This window comes from Schistocerca piceifrons, chromosome 8 (assembly GCF_021461385.2).
Source record: "Schistocerca piceifrons isolate TAMUIC-IGC-003096 chromosome 8, iqSchPice1.1, whole genome shotgun sequence".
In the NCBI taxonomy this organism is placed as follows: domain Eukaryota; kingdom Metazoa; phylum Arthropoda; class Insecta; order Orthoptera; family Acrididae; genus Schistocerca; species Schistocerca piceifrons.
In genome coordinates this window covers 462866683-462879169 of record NC_060145.1, presented here as the reverse complement: position 1 = coordinate 462879169, position 12487 = coordinate 462866683, and positions in this window count along the sequence as shown.

Genomic DNA, 12487 nt, shown 5'->3' with positions numbered 1-12487 from the left:
GTCACTACAACTGCAAAGTAGTGATTTCCTGGTCAGTTTTGATGTGGTTTCACTGTTCACAGAGGTGCCTCTGGTGGACTCACTACACCTCATTGGCAATATGTTTGGTGCAGACATTACAGCGTTGTTTGAGCACACTCTCTCCTCTACATATTTTATATTTAACAACGAATTTTACGAACAATCTGATGGTGTCGCCATGGGGAGTCCTTTGTCTCCCCTGGTGGCCAATCTTTTTATGGAGGATTTTGACGAGAGAGCACTCGACTCTGCCACTTTTAAACCGACAGTATTTTGGCGGTACGTTGACGACACTTTTACAGTGTGGCCTCATGGTCTGGACCGTCTCCAAGAATTTTTACATCACATGAACTCCATACATGAAAACATAAAGTTTTCCATGGAGATAGAGAGAGATGGTTGTCTGCCATTTTTAGACGTCTTGGTGCGACGGAAGAGTGACGGCACACTTGGTCACTCGGTGTACAGAAAGCCCACTCATACAGACCTGTATCTACAAGCTACTAGTTGCCACCATCCAGCAAAAACAATGGGCGTTCTCAAAACCTTGGTCCACCGTGCCCATACTATCTCTGACGCCGACAGTCTTCAAGCGGAACTGGAACACCTGCAAAAAGTATTTTTGAAGAATGGCTTTTCACCTAGGCAAGTGAACAGAGTGATGAAGACCTACAAACGACGGAACAACGAAGAGGCCTTCAGGTCGACTGTTTATCTACCATTTATTGGGAATATTTCTTCACAGATAGGCAGAATATTGAGAAAGTATCAAGTGAGTGTCATTTTCGCCCTCCCTCCAAAATTTCATCACTGGTGGGATCCGTTAAAGACGACCTGGGCCTGCGTAAACCAGGTGTTTACAAAATTCCGTGTGAATGCGGCAAATCATATACAGGGTGAGTCACCTAACGTTACCGCTGGATATATTTCGTAAACCACATCGAATCCTGACGAACCGATTCCACAGACCGAACGTGAGGAGAGGGGCTAGTGTAATTGTTTAATACAAACCATACAAAAATGCACGGAAGTATGTTTTTTAACACAAACCTACGTTTTTTTAAATGGAACCACGTTAGTTTTGTTAGCACATCTGAACATATAAACAAATACGTAATCAGTGCCGTTTGTTGCATTGTAAAATGTTAATTACATCCGCAGATATTGTGACTTGAAGTTGACGCTTGAGTACCACTCCTCCGCTGTTCAGTCGTGTGTATCGGAGAGCACCGAATTACGTAGGGATCCAAAGGGAACGGTGATGGACCTTAGGTACAGAAGAGACTGGAACAGCACATTACGTCCACATACTAACACCTTTTTATTGGTCTTTTTCACTGACGCACATGTACATTACCATGACGTGGAGGTCGCATAAATTGGCCAGCTCGTTCTCCTGATCTTACACCTCTGGACTTCTTTCTGTGGGGTACGTTAAAGGAGAATGTGTACCGTGATGTGCCTGCAACCCCAGAGGATATGAAACAACGTATTGTGGCAGCCTGCGGCGACATTACACCAGATGTACTGCGGCGTGTACGACATTCATTACGCCAGAGATTGCAATTGTGTGCAGCAAATGATGGCCACCTCATTGAACATCTATTGGCCTGACATGTCGGGACACACTCTATTCCACTCCGTAATTGAAAACGGAAACCACGTGTGTAGGTGTACCTCACCCCTCATGGTAATGTACATGTGCGTAAGTGAAAAAGACCAATAAAAAGGTGTTAGCATGTGGACGTAATGTGCTGTTCCAGTCTCTTCTGTACCTAAGGTCCATCACCGTTTCCTTTGGATCCCTACGTAATTCGGTGCTCTCCGATACACACGATCGAACAGTGGAGGAGTGGTACTCACGCGTCAACTTTAGGTTACAATATCTCCGGATGTAATTAACATTTTACAATGCAACAAACGGCACTGATTACGTATTTGTTTATATGTTCAGATGTGCTAACAAAACTAACGGGGTTCCATTTAAAAAAACCTAGGTTTGTGTTAAAAAACATACTTCCGTGCATTTTTTTATGGTTTGTATTAACTAGCCCCTCTCCTCACGTTCGGTCTGTGGAACCGATTCGTCAGTATTTGATGTGGTTTACGAAATATATCCAGGGGTAATGTTAGGTGACTCACCCTGTATAGGGCAAACTACACGAACTGTGCAGAAACGCATTGTGGAACACCAACGGCATACTCGCCTTCTCCAACCCACCAAGTCCGCAATCGCCGAACATTGTATTTCCACAGACCATTCCATGAATTACGACACAAAAATTTTGGCCCATACATCAAACTTTTGGAGCTCGATTATCAATGAATCTGTGGAAATAAGATTGTCTGACAACGAGACTCTCATCAATCGAGATAGCGGTTATCAGCTGAACTCTGCTTGGAATCCTGTTATAGAGAAACTTCGTAGTCGACGTAGTTATCTGCATAAAGATGGAAATCGGCCTGACACCGATACGCCAGGCTTTCGCAGAGGAGGGCGCGAGGCGCAGCGCACGGAGCCGTTACGAACGCGCACGCTGAGCAGCGCATGCGCAATGTCACCTCAGAAGGCTTTAAATAGCGGAGCTCAGCGCGTGCTCGCCAGTACTACTACAGTGGCATTCACCTGAAGATGGCCAGAAGACTCTGCGCAGAAATATCGTGGCAGGACGTTACTTATATCCGGCAGTTCTCCCGTGTTTTTATGGAACAATCGGGAATCCTGTAAAACATCAAATCTTTGACATCGCTGTGGCCGGAAAAAGATCCTGCAAGATCGCGACCCACAACACCTGAAGAGAATCATTTAACTGACAGAAATGCAAACCTTACACAAATTGTTGCAGATTTCAATGTTGGGCCATCAAGAAGTGTCAGCGTGTGAACCATTCAACGAAACATCGATATGGGCTTTCATAATTGAAGGCCCATTCGTTTATCCTTGATGACAGCACAACACAAACCTTTACACCTTGCCTCGGCCATCAGCACCAACATTGTACTGTTGATGATTGGGAACATGTTGTCTGTTTGGACGAATCTCATTTGTAATTGTTTCCAGTGGATGGACATGTACGGGTATGGAGACAGCCTCATGAATCCATGGACCCTATGTGTTAGCAGAGAACTGTTCAAGCTGGTGGAGGCTCTGTAATGGCGTGGGGCATAAGCAGTTGGAGTTATACGGGACCCGACTCTGACAGGTCCAATCACCTGCGTCCATTCATGTCCATTGTACATTCCGACAGACTTGGGCAACTCCAGTAGGACAATGCGACACCCTACATGGCCAGAATTGCTACGGAGTGGCTCCAGGAACACTCCTCTGAGTTTAAACACTTCCGCTGTCCATCAAACTACCCAGACATGAACGTTACTGAGCATATCTAGGATGCCCTGCAACATGCTGTTCAGAAGAGATCTCCACCCCTCGTACTCTTGCGGATTTTTGGACAGACCTGCAGGATTCATGGTGTCAGTTCCATCCAGAACTGTCTCAGACATTAGTTATGGAAGCTGTAATTCAAGACATGTTTGCTGTCGTGTGGGAACAATTTTAATACCGCATTGACATATGCTGTGCTTCTCAAGGCAAGCATACTGAACACCCACGAAAAGGTATGAAAAAAACATTTTTGGGTTTCCTGTTCATCAAAACACAAAATTCATTGTATATGTTTTTTTAGTTTCAGATATATAGACATGATAAATGGGGTGTTTCTTTTCCATACACCCTGTATTTCTTTTGTTTCTCCAATCATTTGCTGACTCACAAATGTTTTGTAAACATCAGAAGTCAATTTCCAGTCAGTTCATACCGAATATTTTCATTGGCTGGTGGTAACTTGGTTCTCATTGATTGACTGGACTTTGGAGACTTATCTTTGGAATGAAATGAATTCTGGTCAAGGAAATAAGCGTGAATGAACAAAAAGGCCTAGCAATCAGTTAGGTACATATCAAGCACTCACAATTGATATTTGATTTACAAAAAATTGATCATACAAGTTGTACAACCTTCAGTTTAGCACATGGTTGCTTTAAATCTTCACCATTGGCGGCTATACACATAACAGAACAACGAGCAGTTGCTGCAATTACTTCAGTCAATGTTATGGTGAAGATTGCTGCATATGTCACTGTTATCTCCTGCCAAAGTTCTTCCAGCATGCTTAACTTACGTCGATAGACGTTATCTTTCGCAGTTTCCCACAAGTGAAAGTAAATACGTGTTAGATCTGGCGACCATGGATGGACGTCAATGGGCCCTCTTTGTCCAAACCAATGTCCCGGAAAATTGTCTTCCAGGAAAGCTCATATGGCTAGGAGGTAGTGTGGTGGCACCCTGTCCTGTTGGTAGAAGACCTCTTCATCAGCTCCATAAAGCACATGTATACCTGGCAAAACTGATGTGCATAACATTTCCAGATACACTTCTCCAGTGGCAGCAGTGTCAAAGAAAATGGGTCCTACTGAGCCCATAGATGATAGCAGGACTTGTAGCTGTACGCTGTCTTCTTGATCTTCCTTTGTGAATATCACAAATCATTCCATGCAATTCAAACTTGTCAATGGTGCGTTTAATTGTTAGGTGGGCTGGCAGCTCTGTTTCAAACTCCTGCCACAACTGACATTGCACTTCAATGCATTATCAAACTTGAAAAACCACTTCACAATACATTTTCGTTGCTCAAAAGTCAAGCTTGCTCCAGCCATAGTGTTTTCTCAATACCGAGATGAATGTACTAACATCTGTTGAGCCAAAGACAATACTATAAAACACTTGTAACTCAAATCAAATGACAATATCGATATCTCGATGGAGACTGGCAAAGGGTGTATAAATTTTTTTGATGGACTCTGTATTTATGGATCTAACACTTAGGTTTCATCTTCATTGTATTTAAATCATGTCACAGCTCTAATGCCATAACCTACACTTAACATTCATACCCACCCATATGATTTCAATTAATGCCATATTGAAAGCTGTGCAATTACATACAATTTGTGGTGTCCTGTGTGAATGATAACTCATGATGCCACTACAGAAACCCACAAGTTGTGGTGCCACATTAGTTGCACGTGTGAACCCACTTTATATTACAGCACTAACTGTTAACTCAGTTCTGGTTGCTTCAGAAAAGAACCTTTGCTAATGTGCCAACAAAACATGCAAAAAGTGACATGCTTGTGGTGTATGGAGAGTGACTGAATATTTGTAGTTTCGTTCAGACTATTTCATCACAGATAATGCATCATCTGCAGAACATCTGAGCTTGCTGTGAATATTGTCTACAACATCATTAATATACAACATGAACAGCAAGGGACTCAATACACTTCCCTGGGTACGTCCAAACTTAATTTACATCTGTCAATTACTCACCATCAAAGATAACATGCTGTATCCTCCCTACCAAGAAATCCTCAATCCAGTCACATATTTTGTCTGATACCTCATATTATCATACTTTTGATAATAAACCTAAATGTGGTACTGAGTCAAATGCTTTTCAGAAATAAAAAAAAAACCATATACCTGACTGCCTTGATACACGGCTTTCTGGATGTCATGTGAGAAAACTGCAAGTTGGCTTTCACATAACCTATGTTATCAAAATCCATGCCGGTTGACAAGGAGGAGGTCATTCTGTTTGAGATACCTCATCTTGTTTGAGCACAGAATATGTTTCATGAATCTACTACAAATGGATTTCAAGGATATGGGACAATTTTGCTATGGCAATAACAAACACAATTTATGGAACATAGTACTTTATGGAGCAACATGTAGGATAAAATAAAGTACAGGTTTATATAGCACTGGTGGGAAAGCCACATACATAAAAGACTAGGCAAAGAAAAATAGGACATACAGAAAAAAATGCATGGTACATAAAGAAACACATGGTACAGAAAAAATGCGTGGTACAGAAAAAAAGCACAAGGCACCAAAAAAGACTGGTACCATGGAAAAGATGCACTAATCTCAAAGGCACTGAGATTATGAGTCACAGAAAATGTCAATGATGGCGCTGACATCCATTTCATCACTGACAATGGTGGCTGCTGCAGCATGTGGCAGGCAGTCACCAGCAAGTAGGGGCATTAGTTGTGAGGGGACAGATTGGCCCATTGTCCCCCTTCTTGTGAGAGGCTGTTGAGCAGGACTGGGGATGGCATTTCCATAACGAAGTCTTTGTTGAAATCAGGGGTCAGTGAGGGATGCGTCAGCAGGGGTGTCAGAGACAACGGCCATACATGACTCAGCAACAGAGGTGGTGGTAGCTGTGATGGCAGGTGCAGTGGCAGAAACAAACCAGGGCAGCTCTGCCCAGCGGCAACAGTCAAGGAATGAGGCAGGGGCACGAACCCCTGAGAGCGATCTGCCAGACACTTTCAGTGTGAACCAGACTGTCTATGACACAGGAATAGGCTGCAGGAGCAGAGAAGGCGGTGGTCCATCAAGAACAGCTGTGCGGTCACAGCTTGTTGAACTGATGGGATATCCACCTGTCAGAAGTGTGGACAACATACAGGTGCTGTTCCTGGTGATGCTCGATGATGGCAGGAACCCAGTTCAGTCAGAGGCTGAAACCACAAGCCCAGACTGGTGCACCCAGCTGGAACCGTTGTGGAGCCGGTGACACTGATGGACGCAGTGGCAGATGCAGCATGTGGAGGAGAGTCCACAGTTGGTGTCCCATGTAACAGTTCTGCTGGGCTCTTGTCCCCCACTGGAATGAAATAGTGAAAACTCAAAAAATTGTCCACAGCAGCTTCAAGTGACCTGCCAGAAACATACTTCCAAATCTGAGTTTTAAATATTCAAACCATGCATTCAGCCTCAACATTAGACTGGGGGTGAAACAGGAGAGCTGTGAGATGGTGAACACCACTAGCCTGACAAAAAGGTGCAAATTCTTGAGAAACAAACTGCAGCCTGTAATCGGTAACCACAGTATATAGAAATCCTTCAACTGCAGAAATCTTACAGCTGAAACAATGGCCACAGCAGACATGGATGGACAACATGCCATCTAGGGAAATTTGGAACAGGTGTCCACTAGTATGAGCCAATACTAATTTAGGAAGGGCACAGACAATTGACATGTAGATGCTCCCACAAGTGCTGCGGTGTCGGCTATGGAGAAAAAGATGCCTATGGGGCTGTCTGTTGCTGAACACAGGGGGTCGAAGTGGCAAAAGCCATATAATATTCCCCTCTATGCCTGGCCAATACACTTGTCGGCAGGCCAGCTTTGGTGTGAGAGGTTCCCCAATGACCAAAATGCAGAATCAACAGTACATTATGGCATAAGGAAGTGTGAATCACAATCCGGGGAGCAGTGTCATCCATAGCTAACAAAAGAGCCCCATCAAACACAGAAAGGTGGTGCTGGAGAGAGAAATAATTATGTTAGGGATCTGAGGCACGGCCCAGGAGTTTTTCTGACTGACAGTGCTGCACAAAAGAGAGGACCTTACTAAGTACAGGGTCCACGATGATGGCCAATGTTATCATTGCACTAGTGATGGGAAAACCGTCGACCTCATTCTGGTCCTCAGTATCTAGATAAAAACAATGCAACTCATCCTGATCAAGTTTCAATCTGCTCCAATCAAACAGCAAGATAAGGCATCTGCATTGGTGTGTTGGGCAGGTGGCCAGTAATGGACCTGATAATGATAACAGGAGAGGAAGAGAGCCCATAGCTGCAAACAACATGCTGCCTTGTCAGGCATGGAAGCCAAAGGGTTAACAGGAGCGAGCATGGTTTGTGGTCCATAATTAAATGGAAACTGGAACCATACAAGAAGACATGAAATTTCTTGAGGGCAATCACCATCGCTAAAGCCTCCTTTTCAGTCTGAGAATACCACTGCTGAGTGGGAGTTAAAGTCTTACAAGCATAAGCAGTAGGTGTTCAGACACATCCACGTATTTGTGTGCCAACACTAAGCCAAGACTGTGCTGAGAGGTATCTGTAGCCAACACAACATGCTAACTTGGCAAAAAAGTGGCCGGACATGAGGTAGATTGAAGCTTAGATTCAAGCAAAGCAAACACTCAGTCACAAGCTGGGGACCAGGAAAAGGCACACTTTTACACAAAAGTACATGCAGGGGCTGAACAGCAGTTGATGCAACCAGTAAAAACATAGAAATACCTGCTGTTCCTTAACAGAGGTCGGCCACAGCAAAGCCACAATTGTGTGAACATGGTGACACAACAGTTTGACCTCTGTGAAAGAAACTTCACAACTGAGGTACTCAATCGACAGCTGAAAAAATTAAGATTTGATAAGATTGCAATTGAGAGCAGCAGACTGGAAAAAAAACTATCAGAGATAACTAAGGTGGTCTTCAGTGGAAGAACCCAGAACAATATCATCTTAAAGGTAATTTATGCTGCAGGGCACAGAAGCTGTCAGCTGTTCTAAACATGCTGAAAAATTATGGGCATGCTGGCAACACCAAAAGGCAAGTGTTGGTATTCGTGTAGGCCAAAAGGTGTATTGACAATTAGAAGGCGTATAGTGGCCTCATCCAAGAAGAGCTGGAAGTACACTTCTGATAAAGAAATCTTAGCAAATATTGGCTACCTCATAATTTGTGAGCAATTTGTCAGGGCAGGGCAAAGAGTAGGTCTCTAGGACTGTACATTAATCATGACACTGGCAGGGAGGAAGCTTACCTATTGGCTTCTTAATGATGACCAGTGGTGTAGCCCATTCCCTGGAAGAAACAGGCTGAATGATATCAAGCAATGTCAAATGGTCTAATTCAGCCTTGACAATGAGACAGGCACCTAAAATGCTTGAAAAAGACAAGGGAAGGCAGACTCTTTCATGGAAATGTGAGTCCAGAAACTGGTAGCACAACTGAGACCAGGGGAAAACAGAGATGAAAACCCAGAGCAGAGGGACTCCAGCTGCTGATGTGGAACTCAATCTAACACTAAATTTACCTCGTCAGCAATGGAGAACTGAAAGTGTTAAATGAATCTAACCTGAACAGGTCTGTGGTATGGGAATGATCCACAGCAAGGAAGATGCGAGGGCAAACAATAGCTTTGTAAGAGACAGGAGTGGAAAACTGACCTAAGATTGGAATCTGTTTTTTATTGTAGCTAACCAACTTCCCTGAAACCTGTGTGAGGATAAGGCACCCCAAGTCCATGTACATTTGTGCATTTACTAAGGTCACTGCAGCTTCTGTATCCACTTGCCACTTTTAGCAGTTTATTAAACACAGACAAGTCAATAAGGAATTTGTTCGGCGAGACAGTCATTGTAGAGACACAGTTTATGACCATCAGTGCTACTGTGTCCATCACATCTGAAGAGGAGTTACACACTGATGCAATGTGGCCTTTCTTTCCACACTTTTTTCAAATAGCCCAACACTTAGGGCACAAAGCGCCCCCCACCCCCCCCCCCCCACCCCCACCCCCAGGGGGCTCATGGTCTTTTCATGAGTAGGTGCGTGGCGAGCATGGGGCCCCGAGCTACTGCAGTCTTCCTTCTTTGCAGGGCTGCATTTCCTTGCACTTCCCTCCTTTCCTCTCCTTGCTGCTTCCCCTTTGCCCCCTCTGCTCCCTCTCTTGGTGTCCTCGTTTAAGTTAGCCTCCTGGTTCAGTTGGCTTTGCAATTTGGTTCTGTAGCATAATCACCTCATCCTTTTGGCATTCCTTGGTCCCCGTCGGGGGTTTGACCTCCATTACTAAATTTCTATTCCGTAGTGTGAGCCATTTGTAGAAGAGCACCTTACCTAATGTCTCTGATGTGTGCCCTCCAAGTTCATTCCACCTTTTCTTTCACGTCATTGTCTGATGCTAGTGTGCATAGCCAGCATGGAGGCCAGCCCGTTTGGTGGGGTCACTATATAGCCTTTTGGTTGAGCCCCCTGAACACACAGGGATCACACTTCTGATACCTGAGCTGTGACCTCCTCATGTAAGCCTAGGACTGGTTTCTTGTTGTCCTGGAGCATCGGAACTTCCGGCAATGGCCGCCGTACCAGATGGTCCTGGCTGTGGCTGGGTGGCGCCCGTGGGGAGAGCCCCTGATCGGAGTGGGTGGTATGAGGGCAGATGCTATGTGAATGAAACGCATATGGGTCCAGAACTCTGGCCATTCTTCTGCGGCGATCTCTCTGCATGGAACTGATTCTTTTCATGCTGCTTCTTCTGCTCCTTTGGCCTTCCCTTCCATGGCTACCCCGTGGGGGGAGGGTCATGCTCGTCGGCTAGGGGCGAAACCTTTCCCCGGCTATCTGGTTTGCACCAGGACTGATGGGGATACTTTCAGCAATACCAAATCTTAATTTTTTGTGGAACACATTGAAGACAAGTTTGGAGAAGTGGACTCTCTGAGCAAGATGCGGTCGGGTTCGTTGTTGATCAAAACTGCTTCAGCTGCACAGTATGTGGCCCTTCGTGCCTGTAACAATCTTGGCACAATTCCTGTGTCCATTACCCCCCACCATTCTCTAAATATGGTTCAAGGTGTGATTTTTCACAGGGACCTCATCTTTCAAACTGATGAGGAACTTCGGGACAATCTCGGACAGCAGGGTGTTCACTTTGTTCAGCGTATTCAGAAGTGACCGAAGGACAATTGCAATTATACTGGTGCCTTTATCCTGGCCTTTGAATGGGATATCCTCCCTGAGAAAGTAAACATTATGGTTTATCGATGTGACATGAAACAATACATCCCACCACCTATGATGTGTTTTAAGTGATTGCTTTTTGGACATATGTCTTCCCACAGTTCACAGTGTCCTCTCTGTGGTGACTGTGGACGTCCACTCCATGAGGGGAGTTCCTGTGTTCCCCCTCCTGTTTATAAGAAGGAAAAGAAGATACAGGAGTATAAGTCCCTTGATCGTTTAACCCACACTGAGGCTCGTAAGAAGTATACACATCTTCACCCTGTGTCCATGACATCTAGTTATGCTTTAGTTACATATTCGCCCTTTCCTCCCCCACCCTTACCCCAGTCCTGAACCCCTCTTCTCCAGCCCTCCCCTGTGGCTCCCACACCCTCCCCTCTGGGCGCCACTCTCTCTCCCCAGCCGGAGAAGTGTCCCACTTCTTCAGCGTCTGCCAGTCAAGGGCTCCCCTCCCGGGATACCCTTCCTGGCACCTTGCAGGCCAATGGTCTGTTGCCATGCGACGACCACAAGAACCACAGTCTGTGGGCCCCCAGGTCACCCAATCTCTTTCTGTTCCCGATCTTGCTGCAGCTGTCTCCTTTATGCCGCACAGTCCTCCTCGATCTCAAACAGAAAAGAAGAAGAAACATAAGTCCCAGGACAAGGAGCCTCTGGTGTCGCCAGGGGTCCCAGCCCCACCTTCTCAACCTGATTCTGACCTGTTGTTCATGGACATCGCACCCTCCTTGTCGGTGACGGGTGGTGACCGGCAGTATGACAGGCTTTAGCCTGTTCAACCACCATTTGAATCATTGTTCTGTGGTTATGCAATGGAATTGTAATGGATATTACAGTCACCTTCTAGAGTTGAAATCCCTTATTTCGTTTCACTCTGCAGCTTGTGTGGTTCTTCAGGAATCTCATTTTACTGATGATCACTCACCGATCCTCCATGGGTTCTGTGTTTTCTGTTGAAACCAGGTCAGCCCCCTGCAGGCCTCTGGTGGCGTTTGTACGTTGGTCTATAAGGACGTTGCTAGCACATGAATTCCTCTTCAAACTACATTGGAAGTGGTTGCTGTTAGGCTGCACCTGGACTCTGATGTCACAGTTTGCAATCTTTATCTCCATCCTGACAGGACTCTTACACCTACTGCCTTAACTGCCCTTCTTCAGCAGCTTCCCCCTCCCTTCCTTCTTCTTGGGGATTTTAATGCTCATCATCCCTTGTGGGGCAGTGCATTTCCATCTTCACGAGGTCTTCTCTTAGGGCAGTTTATTACAGACCATGACTTGTGCCTTCTTAATGATGGCTCCTCTACTCATTTCAGTGCCGGTCATGGTACCTTTTCTGCCATTGATCTTTCTCTTTCTTCTCCCTCCCTCCTCCCTTCATTACACTGGTCACCACATGACGACCTTTGTGATAGTGACCATTTCCCATTGATTCTCTCACTCCCCTCCCGCTCCCCGATGGACAGGTTACCTCACTGGTCTTTCCAACACGCTGATTAGCCTCTATATACTGTACAGGTCGTTTTTTCTCCCTCTTTGTCGGGTTGTATTGATGACGTCCTACGTGACGTGTCAGACGCGGTTGTTCACGCTGCTAGCCTTGCTGTACCGTGCTCATCTGGACCATTTTGCCGCCAGCAAGTCCCACGGTGGAGAACAGCCACTGCCATTGCCATCCGTGATTGCCATCAAGCTTTGCAGCACCTTAAGAGACACTCATCCATTGCCAACCTTATTACCTTTAAACACCTTTGCGCTAAAGCCCATTACTTAATCAAACAGAGCA